Genomic DNA, 15,818 nt, shown 5'->3' with positions numbered 1-15,818 from the left:
CTTTAGAACCAACTTGTGAAAAGAAGTTACACAGATTGGGCATCTCTAATGTGAAAATCTGAAGTGCTCCAAGATCAATAACTTTCTGAGCACCATACACAAGTACATATACATTAATGAAATCTAAGAAAATCCTGCTTAAGAACATATTAGCCACTAATAAGTACATTAAAATAGTGCTTTATTTTCTAGGCATGTTCTAGTTTTATTGTCAGTATGAGAATACACATGAGCTACATAGATGGATATAATGACATCTACTATCATAAAAGATTCAAATAAAATTAAACTTACCAAATAACATTTATAAGAAAAAAGTTTCTTTGATATAACTGTTGCTATGACATTATTACATAGGGTAGGTTAAAATGCCAGATGTTGCCTTTACTTTTAAATTTTCTTTTCCAATGTTAGAAGACAGAGAAATGATTGTCTGGTCTCTAGGTCACACTTGTGTTTTTAGTGACAAATACTTGTGGGCTTTCAATTTTCAGAACCTTCTAGTATTTGTCCATTTCTTTCATTTTGGTTTGATCATTTTTAAAAAAAAACTGTTGTATGATAAACTTTCTTTTTGATGTTTATAATGCTTGCATAAATGGATGATAGCATACATTAAGTTGACAGCATAAATTAAGCCTTGAAACTTAAGAGGAAAGTCACTATGCTTCATAATCTTCTTTAATTTATTCATTAGTTTCTTTCCCTCTTCCTGAGGGAAGTTACATAAAAATGATAAATTGGTACAGTTGTACTTTCTACATTTATAAAAATTAGTCATTGACAGTAAAAAAAATCTCATGAGTATATACTATAAATCTAGTCAACTATAACGCAGAAAAGCAGCAATCTTCTCAGTTCTCAGTTCTTCAAAGTATAACTATTGTTAGGCTCATGCACATCACTTTACTTCAACAGGGTTTGTAAACTGAGCTAAAAAGTATTCTGGTGCCAATTAAGCAATATTCCAATAGGCAAAAAATAGTATACAAAAATCAAGATTAAAAACTACCACTTAGGAAATATTAAGTGTGTTTTGTCTTTAATGTATCTTCTCAATTAACTAAGGAAATTCACTAGCATCTTTTTGATGACACTCTGGTAAACTGCATCCATTTTGAAGGGGAGATGGGAATGGAGGGCTGGGGTGCATTTTCAAAGCTCCAGAGAACTTAGTGGTTAGTAATACAGGCAAAAATATTTACTATTGTGATCACTGCATTATGACATTGAGAACAGTAAAATATGTGTTGGCCAAAAGTAAAATAATCTATGACTAAACATGTTAAATTGTATGTACATTAGCAAAAATGGAGACAATCTATATGTTCAACAGAAAAAGAATGTTTAAATTGGAGGCATAACCATAGAATAGAAAAACCAAAGTGTACTTATGTGACAATGGGCAAGTTGGTAACCTCTCTGAAATGCTATATTGCTGAGCCACAACCCCACCCCATGGCAAAATTTTTAACCCAAGGAAAAAATATTATTGCAGCTGCTATTTGATTAGCATCAACTCTTCAAGACAGCAGTTGGGTATTTATTTTTTTCATAATAAGTTACAATTTTGAAGTGCTAAGCTAGCAGCAAGGGTAAAAGGACAGAATCAAAAGATAGATTTCTATTAAGTTTGTGAATACTATTTCAGGTATATCAATCTTCTCCAAAAGATGACAGGGAGAATCTCAAAAGTCAATTAAGACTGCTGAGATGTATAACAGATCATGATTCAAAGGTTCAAATTTTCACCAAAACTCAGGCTTCTGCTACATGATACAGGAGATGATGAAAAAAGAGAAAAAAATTATTCTAATAAACACTGTAAATAAGAAATAACTGTGATTCATAAAATTTTGAAAACATAGTATTATTAACTTCCTTTACTCAAAATAGGAATGGTACTATATTTGCTGACCACTAGCAAATCATATAAAATAAGGGCAATGTTATTCTTAGACTTTATTGATCTCTAAAATATTACCTGACCTTGAAGAAAACGTTATACATGAAGCAATGTGTTTTTCATATGTCATCTGAATTACAAGACTTTATAATGAAGATAAATGTTTTCATATTCATAATATAAATTAAAATCAGAAGAATCATTTCTAATAAAAAAAGAAACATAGAATGATTAAGGAAACCAAGACAGAGAAGTATACATAAAGAAGTTACTTTGTGTCAAAGAAGTGAACCCAAAGGACCCTCATCCTACTTTCTGGGAGATTTTACCATCTAGCCCCATCTACGCTCTCTCTGTGGGCCAAAACCTTTCTTTTAGTGCTCTGATTGCATCACCCACGGATTACTAGTCAATAAGGATACAAATACATGCTCAAAAATACAAAACAAGAAAATATTGCTAAAATGTTAGAATGGATAGGGTCGATTGCTTACCAAGCCCCATGTATCCATTTGATGAACTGTATGAATAAGAAAATGATATCAATGTTTAGGAGAAAGGAGGCCTAAGCAGAGATACAAAAAACATAAAAACCTTGAGGTTAGAATTTGCTTGATAAGCTCAAGTACCGATGGTGTATAGCATCCACAATATTCCAAGAATTATACAGTGTCAATAATTAGAAAATCCTAAAATTCCATCAAAAGATTGTTAGAGCTAACAAACAAATTTATTGAATTAGCAAGATACAAATCCTACATACAAAAATCAATGGCTTTCCTATATACCAAAAATGAATCCACAGAGAAAAAAATCATAAAACAATCTCACTCACAATAGACTGTAAAACAAGAAACAACAACAACAAAAAAAGAAAACCACCAACTGACCAACCTAGGAATAAATCTAACCTCTACAATGAAAATTATGGAATATTGAAGAAATTGAAGACCCCAGAAGATGAAAAGACCTCCCATGTTCATGGATAGACAAAATATTATTAAAATGAACCTACTCCAACAAGCAGAATATAGGTTCAATACAACCCCCATCAAAATACCAATTACATTACTCATAGAACTAGAAAAAAATTCCTAAAATTTATTTGGAAAAATAGAAGACCCAGAATAGGTAAAGCAATGCTTAGCCAATAAAGCAATGCTTTATAAAGACTTCAAATTGTACTACAGAAGTACAGTAACAAAAACTGCATTGTACTGGCATAAAAAGAGACATAGATCAATGGTACAGAATAGAAGACACAGAGACAAACCCACGGGCATATGATACTTCAAAAAGGTATAAAACATATATTAGAGAAATGATAACCTTTTTAACACTTGGTGGTGGGAAGAATGAAACTAGACCTATGTCTCATCCTGCCAAAAACCAACTCAAAATGGATCAAAATCCTAAGAATTAGACCAGAAACTGCAACTCCTAGAAGAAAATACAGTGTCAACACTACAGCTTTTAGACACAGTCAATAACTTTCTCAATAGAACCCAAAAGCCTTAGGAAATAGTAAAAAGAGTTAATAAATGGGACAATATCAAATTAAAAAGCTTCTGATCAGCAAAGGCAACAATTAGGAATGTAATGAGAGAAAGTACACACCTGAGAGAGAATCACTGCTATTCTCCTGAAATAGTGTTAATAGCTAAAATAAGAACTCCAAAAACTTAACAAAATAACCCCAAATAATCCCCCTAATAGGTAAATAGATACTTCTCAAAAGAAAAAGTACAAATGGCTAACAAAGTGCATGAAAAAAAATTTTTTTTGAACACCTTTAAAAACTAGGGAATGCAATACAAAACTACACTGAGACTTGATCTCATGGCAGTCATGGGCAGGTACAGTATAGAATGCTTGTAACCCAACTGACTCCAGAGGCTGAGACAAGAAATTCACAAGTTCTTGGTCAGTCTCACTAGTTTATTGAAATCCCACCTCAAAATATAAAAATGATTGGGGTTACAGCCTCAGTGGTAAGTGTCCTTGGATTCAATTCCAAAAACAAAATAAAAAACAACAAAAAAAAAACACCCAACAAGAACAAAAAATCAAAATACAAACGACAATAAATGCTGGAGATGATGTCGAGAAAAGAAGAAACTTTTACATTGTTGTTGTGATTGCAGATTAGTAAAACCACTATGGAAATCAGTATGATGGTGCCACAAAATCTACGCATGGAAACACTGTATGACCCAGTTGTACAATTCTCATCAGTACTTTTTCTCAAAGAATTAAAGTCATTAAAGCTTTAATATATGATCCATGTATACCAACATTTATAGGCAGTACAATTCATAATAGCCAAACTATGGAGTCAGCTGGCTGTTCATCAACAGGTAAATGGATAAATAAAATGTGGTATGTTTTCACAGAGGAGATTTATTCAGCCATAAAGAAGAATAAAATGTATAATTTGCAGGAAAAAAAATAGATGGAATTAAGACCATTAGGTTAAGCAAAATAAGCCAAATTCAAAAGGTCCAAGGTTGTATGTTTTCTCTCATCTGTGGGAGCTAGAATAAAAAAGGAAAAAGAAAAGAGTTAGGGAAGGGGATCAATAAAAATCAAGGGGGAGACAATAGAGGAAAGGGACAAGGTTGTGAGAGGCCTGAGGACCCGGGCAGTGATAACTGGCCAAATTATATTGTTATATCCTGTGCAATAACAAATATGTTACAACAAATTCCATCATAATCTACAACTACAATGCATCAATAAAAAAATGAGGAAAGAGAAATAGAAATACACAGTGACTAAGCACCAATGAGAAGAACCTAACTTTTAAACATTTTGATTATCTTAACTTTTGTTTCTTGTGTCTAATCTGCATAAATAATAATTATTTTTTCTGCTTCTCTTTTAAAAACTAAACAAGATTTTGTATTTGATGATAAAAGTTATTTTCTGAAAATGGAATTCCACTGAAGTTATCATGCTGAGATTCCACATTATTTTTCCCTTTACCATCCCAATTAGTTGGTTGTTCAAAGTAAACTTAAAGACATATATTTCAATGTAAGAACATATAACAAATTAAAAATGTAATTCTTTATTCAAAAAGCATACTGAAATAAAAATTGAATGTACATGTTGAGTTGGCCCATAGCATACCAGGGACATGCATCCTTGGGAAAAAACACTAGGAGATAAAATCTAGCTTTTGAATTTCAGAGATAAAGAATAATCTTTGAGTGGCCAGGCAAATAGATTAAATCATTTATAATGAAAAATACTGGACTTGCCTTGTAGTTTTAATCATTCAATTCCAAAGAACAGGAAAACTACCTCTTAGTTCTACTAAGATCCTCAAGAAAAGGAAGTCAAATACAATGACTTTATACACATTTAACCTGTTCAAGTAAAAAGGTCACAAGCACAATAACAATAGAGACACTACTGTTCCCATAAACTATGTTTGAAAAACTTCTACAAGGATTGACTTTAACTAAAGTAAAACTGACTAAATCAACTGTGGTAACAGTCCTGCTCATGACCATTAAGACTGAAACAAAAATGAAGATTAGGGATTAGTATAGCAGTGTACGTTACCTGTCCAGACATTATAAAAATCACAAGGAAAATAGACCCCCAAAAGGCAGGAAGTAGACTAAATTCACTAATTGCCTCATCTGCACAACAATTCATGACTGACATTTACAAAACACCTGACTCATCAAATGTAGAATATACATTCAATTGTATACAGAATATTTAACAAGATAGACCTCATACTGCACCATAAATTTTGAATACATTAAAAATGATTCAAGTCATACAAAGTCATGCTTTTCTCCACATGGAATAAAATTATAAATCAATAACAGAAAGAAGGAACACATGGTATATAGAAATGTGTGAGGTGCTAACTAAAGCAATCCTTAAAGGGAATGTCATAGCACTATATATCTTTATGAAAAAGAAGGAAGATCTAAATCAATGACCTCAAACTCCTACCATGAGAAACTAGAAAAACAGCAAATAAAATTCAGAGTTAGCAGATGAAAGGGAATAATAAAGTTCAAAATGGAAATCAATGAACTAAACATCAGAGAAACAGGAAAATATCAATAAAATCTTGAGAGGAGCAATTAAACTTACAGTTTTGATAAAGAATATTGGGGAGGGAGAGACAAGACAATTTACCAATATTAGATTCTGTAGATATTAAAGATAAGAAAATGTTATAATTTTATGTCTTTAATAACAACTAAAATGCAATTAACTTATTCCTTAAAAAAACACATGACCAAGTTTGCTCAAGAAGAAAATAATAACCTGAACAACCCTATAACCTTTAAACACATTGGAAATGCTCTGAAAAGCATTCAATAAAAGAAAACCCCTGCCCCAGACATCGTCAATGGAAAACTTTACCAATAGAAAAGGATAAAATAATGCCAATTTCATATAAATTGTTCCAAAAACAAAAGAGGAACTTACTATATGTTGGTCAGCAGTATCCTTAGACCAAGACTAAACAAAGATGGGTTGTAAAATTTTATATGTGAATATATTATTTATTCCAAATAAGTCAATGAATATAATTTTTAAAACTAAAAGTACCCTTTTTGATTATATTTTTTTCGGAAAGCAATTTTAGTCTTATCCTTAATATCTAGGTTTTAATCAGGTTTAAGAAATCAGTGTATTTTGAAATTATATTTTATAATTTTCTTCATTGGATTACTCCAATATTCTCTTTCTAGTACTTCTAGCTTTATTTCTCATAATATAATTTTTCATAGGATTTACATATATTCCCTTCTTTCTGTTCTAGACATCGAGGGGAATTCTACTTTTTCCTATAGATCAATATTTTTGGTGTTTGTGTTCACTATAGTATATAGCATTTTCTATTGAGTTTGATTTGGGAAGCATATTTCTAAGATTTGTATTTTATTCATTTTTCCCCTTTTAATTAGTCTGATCATGTTTTATATACAATACATATTTTCTATGTTTTTTTCTTCCAGGATCATTTCTCTTTGTTCATCATTGCCATTTCAGTAGATTTTATTTTTTTAATTTTTTTAAGTTGTAGTTGGACACAATACCTTTATTGTATTTATTTAGTTTTATGTGGTGCTGAGGATTAAACCCAGTGCCTTGCACATGCTAGATGAGCATTCTACTACTAAGCCAAAACTCCAGCCCCTTCAATAAATTTTAAAGAAAGAAAATTAGGAAATAGTTGTACTTGTTTCCTACTATATTAAACCATGAATATAAATCTCATATAGAAAATTTATATAAAATATTCACTATGGCTATAAAAACAATTCATTATGTGTTACAGATGAGCTTGCCTTTCAGGACAACATTTAGAAAATACTTTTAACCCATTACCACTTCAAATAAGAATATGACATAAAGACCCATGACAAGAATTCAGGAAAGCATATGTTCAATGGACAGTATCTATAACTAAGAACTAACAAGAACTAAATAATAGACCAAAAATAATCAAAAGGCTGAAGAGTTTGAGAACACTTTTCTAACCTGCAGCTCCAAGGCTGTTATTCTGGCAAGAGTCAAATCTAAGGCCTGAGCCGAGTGGGACCAATCATGACTAAAACCAATAATATAGGTGAATTAGAGATAAAACAGTCCTCTAAATAATCTGTAACAAACTTTGTATTACCTAATGGACCACAAAAATATTTAGCTATAAACATGGATTGATTATAGTGGTTCCATTAGGTACCTTCCCCAGGCAATCAAAAATCTTTCTAGAGAAAGATAAGACAAACCTACATCTCAAAAAATACAATAACATCTCTGAAATATTTTTAATGAAATTATATGAATATTTTGCCAAATAAGCACTATAGTATTTTTATATTACACTAATAACTAAAAAGCATTATGTTTTTAAAATTACCTTTTATGTTTGTAGAAATTTTTGAGGTTTTAGAAAAAAATCTACATAAATATAGAACATTATCTTGGTAAGCTCAAACTTTTTGCAGTGTGGTGTATGAAGTCTTCAAAACATGTCTTTTCTTACAACTCCCTCAACACTACAAATAAGCAACCTTTAAACTATACTGGCCATGTTCAGAAAACTAAACAGCAAAGGCTTAATTTTTTAATATTGCCTACTTTAGCAAAGAAGGGACCTCCTCCATGTAATATGCTTAAATAAAAATACCAAAAATCCATCATTTTATAATAAAAAATAAATAATAGAGTATGTACATGAAACTTAACACTCTTTAAAACCGACTGAGTTAATTTCCTAAAATTTAATTTTATTTTCCTGAAATAGAAAAAGTTTTCAAACACTGTCTTAAAATTCTTATTACTTATATAGTACTTTGATAATTTCTTTAATTTGTGTTACCAAAATGGATCAAAAATAACCCTTTAAATATCTAGGTTGCTATAAATAATCATCAATAACTTCTTTCTCCTCTGATACCTATAGTATCTGGGAGGTCTAGCAGTTCATTGTGCTGCAAGTCATGGTTGGTTATGTGTGTGCAGTTTCCAATCTCCTTTGGAAAGTTTTCAAGTTGATTATTAGCTATATCCAGCACAATGAGGTTACATAATTCACCTGCAAATTGACCAACATAGTGATTTAATAAGCATTATTAAATAATATCTCAGGTAATACTAGAATGCAAGGGAGTAATTTTCATGATTTTGAAACATAACTAGAAATATAATATTATTACATAGGCAACATTTTTGAAAATGGAAAATCAATGAACATACTTAGATTGTAAGTACAAAACCTGGTTTTCTCCAACATATTTACATTCTTTCTGAAAATATTAAAATTGAACTCAAAATTTGAATCTATTGTTTCAAAAGTACATCTAATAACATAAAAATATTTCTTGTAAAAGGTTACTAATCAGTTTCATGTGGGGCTTTCTTCTTTTGTCCTGATGATTGAAGTCAGGGTCTCACACCTACTAAGAACATATTTTACCACTAGCTACATCCAGGGCTCCATGTCATATATTCAAGTAGCAAATTTAACCACAAATGCTGGATGACATAGTCCAGATTTAAAAAGCTGAAAAATTTAGCACAATTATATCAAATACAACTTGAGTTCAGATGAAGACATGACTTACACCTCAAAATATACATGCTTAATACAGGCATATAATCTGATGTTACATAAATACATAAATTTTTAGTAAATAAAAATAACATCTCAATTTAATAGAACTTTAAAACAATAGACAATGAAGACAAAGCTGGTATGGCTATAATTTCAGACAAAGCAAACTTCAAAGCAAGGAAAATCCTCTAGAATACAGAAAACTTTACATAATAATAAATGAACAGAATAATTCTCTCTAAGACATAGCAATCCTTAGAGCATAAGTACTTCCTCATCTGCACTGTGTCTGTTTGGTGCTTAGTGCAAAGCATTATATTAATTGAAAGAATAAAGATAATTAAGGAAATTTTGGATACTTCTATTCTTCATTTCAGAATAAAACTTAAGATCTGTCATTATCTTTTCAAATACATAATACCTGAAGATGTTTCAATTCCATGATTTGTTTTTAGAATTAGAAATTTAGGAATAAAAGACAAAAGTTGGGTAGCTGCAAATATGAATCATTTAATGACATAAAATATGCCAATTTAAAAAGTTATGTTCAGGGGCTGGGATTGTGGCTCAGCAGAGAGCTCTCACCTAACACGGGTTAGGTCCAGGTTCTATCCTCAGCACCACATAAAAATAAAGGTATTGTGTTGTGTCCATCTACACTAAAAAAGAAATATTTAAAAGAAATTTAAAAGTATGTTCAATTTTCAGTAAAAATGCTACTTGTGTACTCTCAAGAACAAAGTGAAGTTAAATTTAAAATCCTGTTAAATAATTCCTCATTCAACAATAGTATATTGATGTCTAGGTAATTTGATAGCAATGCTATAGAAAGAAACCCATACAGAATGACTTGTAAATTTAAGTCAAACTTTTTAGGACTAAGTGTAGCACAAAAAAAATAACAAAGAAAAGCAATAATATCTCACATTTCTATACAAAAATTCAGCAGTTGGCTAAGCATGGTGGCACATGCCTGTAATACCAATATCTCAGGAGGCTGAAACTAGAGGACAAAGAGTTCAAAGCTAGCATCAGCAAGGGTGTAGTATTATGCAATTCAGTGAGACCCTGTGTCTAAATAAAATTCAAAATGTGGTGTGGGTGTTATTTCACTGATTATGTGTCCCTGAGTTCAATTCCTCAGAACAACAAAAAAATTCAGTATTTGTTTTTCCAAGTCTATACTTCTATCCAATAATAAGCCATAAATGCAGGTCAAATTTGGAAAATATGATACTAACAGCAGTCATTCTACAATCTCATTTCTATGGGACTATATGTAATAAATCACTTCCACACAGAAATTCCTGGGAGTATTTTAATACCTCTTGAGCAAACTATGCTTACTTCATACATACCATGTATTACTTGAGAAAGTCTATAATGGATAGTTGGGAGTAATCTGAAGTTAAAATTAATATTTAAGTGTCTAGACTTAAATCTAATAAAACATATTATCTAAAAGTTTAACTGCATTTTAAAACACAGAACATTATCTCCCTGAAAAGCTCCAGAGCCTAAAATCAGAAAATTTCCTCTATCACTAACAAGACATATACTGAATGCAAGAATGTATTTAATTCATCTTTGTGTATTTTGAATAAACCTTTTATAAAACAAAAGCTTCCATTTAAAAAATAAAAATATACTTTGTATTTTGATTTTTAAAAACTCTTACAAAAAAACCACAAAACTGTAACTTTAATTTCACAAAATTGATGCCAATAAATTTCTATATTCGAAATAGTTCAGAAGTTTTCCCATAATTAATAATAAAGATAATTCATTTCTTTTTTACTGATTTTACACATCAATATTCATTACTTTTTTCCTACTACCATTCTCTTAAAACATTTCCTTTATTTCCTTACTATTCAGCTTACTATAAAAGGCAAGAATGAGTGCTATAGAAATGCTAAGTGTTGTTTTACTACAGATCTCTCTTCTTCTACTTTTCTGTTCTAAATTTTTTTTTGTTTGCTGTTTTGATTTTATTTTTGATACAATATGTTGCCCAGGCATATCTGGAAATGTTGGGCTCAAGCCACCTTCCTTGCTACAGCCACCCAAGTAGCTGGGATTATAGGTATGTGGCACCCTGCACAGCTAATATATTCTATTTTTTTCCTATTTTTTAATTGCATCATATTAGCGATACATTAAGATTCATTCTGATGCAATTATAAATGCATGGAGTATGATCTGCTCCAATTCAGTATAAAATACTTGCCTTTATCAACCCCCTCAGATACTCTTTCCTTTCCTTTATTGATCTTTCTGCTATTTAAGTACATTAGTTTTTATTTTTTCAATTAATCTTGTGGAAGTACATGATGATGATATTCACTCTAGTATAGTAATATTAGAGTTTTAAATAAAAATAAAGGTACTGACAAAATTTAAAAAAACATGTTTTTCTATTTTCCTATGGCACTTCAGTTTCACAAAGGTATAATATGAAGATTTTTAGAAATACACTAAGTAGAAAGTGATATGAATTTAAAGCCTTCAAATAAAAAATGGAAAGTTAGAGAATGGGCATGTAGAGCCTTAATATATCTAGTATAAATATTTTGGTGCTTTGAAAACAGAAGACAACTTAACAATTAAGCAAACATCTTTCAAATTCATTTTTCCAATCAAAATCAGAGCTGATTGTGTTTGTAATAAAGCTCTAATTATATCTATATCCTATCTTACACTTTAATCCTACAAAATAATCTCAAGTCATGTAGTATTAAGTAGATCACAGGGAAAATGGAACTTAGAAACAAATATTAGGAATTTTCTGATATGGAAAAGCACTCAACAGAATTATTAAACATAACAAATAATAAAATCAATAGTAATAACCCAAATGTTCTTATCAATTTCAGCAGGTAGTTGTTTGATTTTGTTCTCTCAAATGCTAAGCATTCTGAGTTTTGACAGGTTTTTTATGTCCTTTTCCATAGTAGTTATGCGATTAAAGTGAAGGTAGAGAGTGGTGAGAGAATCTAACCTATACACCACTGAAGGAATTTCTCTTAGTTTATTATGCCATAAATCAAGCAACTGCAGCTTCTTTATGTTATCAAGAGAGTCAGACAAATTGGTAAGTGAATTTTCACTTAGAGCCAGTATCATGAGATTTACTAGACAGCCCACCACTGCTGGGAGGGACTGCAGTTTTTACTGTATAAATAAAGTTCGGTTAATTGAGCCAAGTGTTTGATTGATGATGGCAATATGTGCATAGACCTCTTGGATAAGTCCAAACACACTGAATTATCTTCCAGGCATTTATTGAGCTCTTTAGTTACTTCTGCATTACTGGATTTTTTCCCAGTCCCACGTGGAGGACTTGGCCGCTTGATTGTATTAACTAAAAAAGCCACCCCTGGTTGGGCACTACTGGAGATCTTTTTTCCATCTTTGGCATCTTTTTCTTTGGTTTTAGGTTCTTTTTTATGGCTTTCTTTCTCCAAAACTCCAGAGGTCTTTGACATCTTTTCTCTTTCTTTGACTGATGGCACTTTCAGATCTTTCTCTTTAGAGTCTTTTTCTTTCCCTAAAATACCACTCATGGTGACTCAAGCTTGAAAAAAAATACATTAACTTTTACTTTATTTCCTAGCAATTAAATTCAATGTTGAACAGAAAAAATCCTAAACAATCAAACAGGTGTTAGCTTGAAAATGTAATCACCATGGAGTAACACCGATCTGTCACATGTTGGATCTAAAAGTACTCTGTCCATTTCTGAAAACTCATTCCAACTGGTAAAATGGTGCTGATCAATCAATGATTCATTAGAATTCCTGAAATATAATAGAGAGTATTAAATTACCTTATGTTATAATTAATATGAAGTAAACAGCCTCAGAAAAACGGTCTTTCTGTGAACTTTGCTGTGAAGAATGGTCACAGAGAATGGGAAAACACTGTCTGGGACTGGGGTCTTGGATGACCTCATGGCTGGGGCATGCCTGGTAGACAAGAATGTTTCTTTGCAGAGGTGCAGAATGCCTACCTGCTGTTGGAATGTCCTCCATGAGGAGACTCTGTGCTAGAGTTTTATCAACCTCAAATCAAACACACAGCTCCTGGGAATAGAGGAAATCTCTTGCTAGAATACCACACTGTTCCACCGGTTACGCCTCTCCTGAACCTGCCCACCTAACAGTAAGTTCGAACAATAAACTTTGAGAGTTACACAAAGCTCTTAATGTTCCACACTGCAACTGTGGATTGTGGAATAATGCATGATGCTGGTAGCCCTATAAACATCTGAGTACAAAGGATAATGCTTCTAGAGGCTTTAATCTGAAAATGAGGCATATATAAATAAAGAACAGTGGTATAATTCATTAGATCTTCTTCTTCAGAAAACAGCACTGAACCAACCCCAGTTTTACCTTCAAAAACATCTGTCTGTATGTGAGTCTTTTTTTCTTATCCCTCTTTGCCCCTCACCAGAACCTGCTAGTTTGGCCACACTGGTCACAGGATTTTACCATCTTCCTATTACTTGATACAGTATTTACTGAACTTTTTAGTATGTAAAATGAATTGAAAACTTAAAAAAATTAATAAGTCAGGAACTCCCTTCAAGGAATTTGGAATCTGATAGAGGTAAATGATTACAAATCTCTCTGTGGTAAAACTTTATGGAAGTTAAAGTGAGAGGAATCACAACGGCAGCAAACATTTATTAAGTGCTAATACAAACACTGAAGAATTTACAAACATTTATATATTTTACATGGATATATATAACAGTACTATGAGATGAACTATTATCCACATTTTCTACAAAGGGACACTGAAACACAGAAGTACTTTTAGATAACTAGCTTTGTTATTATGGAAGTGAAAAACAACCAACATTTTAAATCAGCATATATCTACAGGCTATATTCCTAACCAACCGTCTAAAACTGCTCTACCTGCAACTAATTGTAGCTTTAGAAAACAGGAAGGGTTATAAAGTTGATAAAATAATGGACCAGCAGTGTGGCAAAGGAACAAAAGGAACAAAATTATATAGATGGAAAAACATTTTAAAATAAGGGAAAACAGTATTAAACTGTGCACTTTAGTAAGCACTCTATTTGATTCTCATACAGGTTAATCAAAGGGATCACCCTTGAGAATCCATGACACATCAATCTCTAATGATGTCTATATTCTTGGAAAAGTGAAAGATTAATAGCACAGAAAAAGTACAAAAAGTTCACTGGTAAAGAAATGGTATGGAAAACTTTTGTGGAAGGCATCAGTTCTCCCAAACATTTTTTTAAATTTAAAATATACAATTCTTATTTTTAACTCTTGTTAGCTTTAACTAATGATACACATTGCTTGGCACAAATAAGGACTCTGGGTTTGAACCCAGAACAGGAAAAATTGTAGGCTATTGCCCCTCACCCACACAAGTTTAGAGGTTAGACTGTAAGAACACTCAAGACAACTAAGTAACTAGGTAGTGTAATATATTAATTCCTCATATGAGTGACACAAACTATAGAACGTTTGGGACAATCATTATCAGTGAAAATATCTGAGATGAACTTAGGGTAACTTGCTCGTTATTAATGGAGTAGAGTTCAAACAAGGAGAGATGGGTGGTACATCAGGAAAGGGGACATTTTGCCTAAAATAAGAACAAATGGGCTTAGTTTGCATATGATAGTGAAAAGGTGGAAATTTGATCAAACAGGAGACTTGCAATGATCAAAGAAGCTGGCTAGGGAAAGAAGGATCTATAAAATGAAAATGCAAAGTATGAACTTACACTGGTAAATACAATTAAATAAATGTGCTGTTATTTGCTAGCATACCAGGAAAGCTCTGGATGATGACATTCACCACTATGGCCCCTTCAAACCAATGAAGTGCTTTTACTCAAACAATAGAACAATTAATAATGGAAAATATGCATCACTTCAGGGATACAGCATTGCTCACATGTACTTAAAATGTCATCATGAGCCAGGCATGAAGTCACATGCCTGTAAATTCTAGTAGTTCCCCAGAGGCTGAGGTAAGAGCATCACAAGTTAAAAGCCAGCCTCAGCAATTTAGTGAGGCCTTAAGCAACTTTGCAAGATTCTATCTCAAAATACAAAAAATAATAATAATATAAAAAGAGCCAGGGAGGTGGCTCAGTGGATAAGCACCCCTCGGTTCAATTTCTGGTACTAAAATCAAACAAACAAAAAGCATTGAAAGAAAGGCCATCCTACTAAGTTTCTGAAAATTCAGTTTTTATTTAAATATAAACACACTATTTAGAAGGAAAAATCCAATGTTTCTGTGTAAAAATAAATAATATTTAAAAGTGCAAAAGCTGAGGCTCCATCTCCAACTGCTCAATCAGAACCTTTATGGAAGAGAGCCCAGGAAATCTAAAACCTAAACCAAAGTGTCTGTATAAAAACTTATCAAGTTTGGGAAACATTTGATCTGAACAAATGTGGGATCTGAAAACCAGTAAATGTATTTCCAAGTATCATTCTAAAATAATGAAGGTTGAAGGTCAAGGACAGTTCATGATATAAGTACATTAATGAAAAAAAATTACTCATAATTTTAGGGTCCTCTTGAAGTCTAAAGGAGTTCCTATAGTTTATTAACACCATTCAGTATATTTGAAATTCAGACTACCAATACTTGAGCTATTTCAATGATTTTACTCTAGCCAAGATGGATTTGAGCTGAGTCACGTACCCATCCTGCAGCTCCTGTACCAAATGAGATTTGCTACTACACAGTTTACTCACAGTTCACCATGCTTTTATTCTTTAATTAAATAACCAGGCTGGACTATTA

At 31.8% G+C, this 15,818-nt stretch overlaps 1 pseudogene; it reads right to left on the bottom strand.

Annotated features, from left to right (window-relative positions):
* The window catches only part of LOC143388876 (leucine-rich repeat protein SHOC-2-like), a 28,614-nt pseudogene extending 16,043 nt beyond the window's left edge, over positions 1 to 12,571 (bottom strand).
* Positions 12,572 to 15,818: the final 3,247 nt, after the last annotated feature.

Source organism: Callospermophilus lateralis, unplaced genomic scaffold, assembly GCF_048772815.1.
Source record: "Callospermophilus lateralis isolate mCalLat2 unplaced genomic scaffold, mCalLat2.hap1 Scaffold_45, whole genome shotgun sequence".
In the NCBI taxonomy this organism is placed as follows: domain Eukaryota; kingdom Metazoa; phylum Chordata; class Mammalia; order Rodentia; family Sciuridae; genus Callospermophilus; species Callospermophilus lateralis.
Note: the sequence above shows the minus strand (reverse complement) of the source record. Positions and strands in the feature narration are given on the sequence as shown.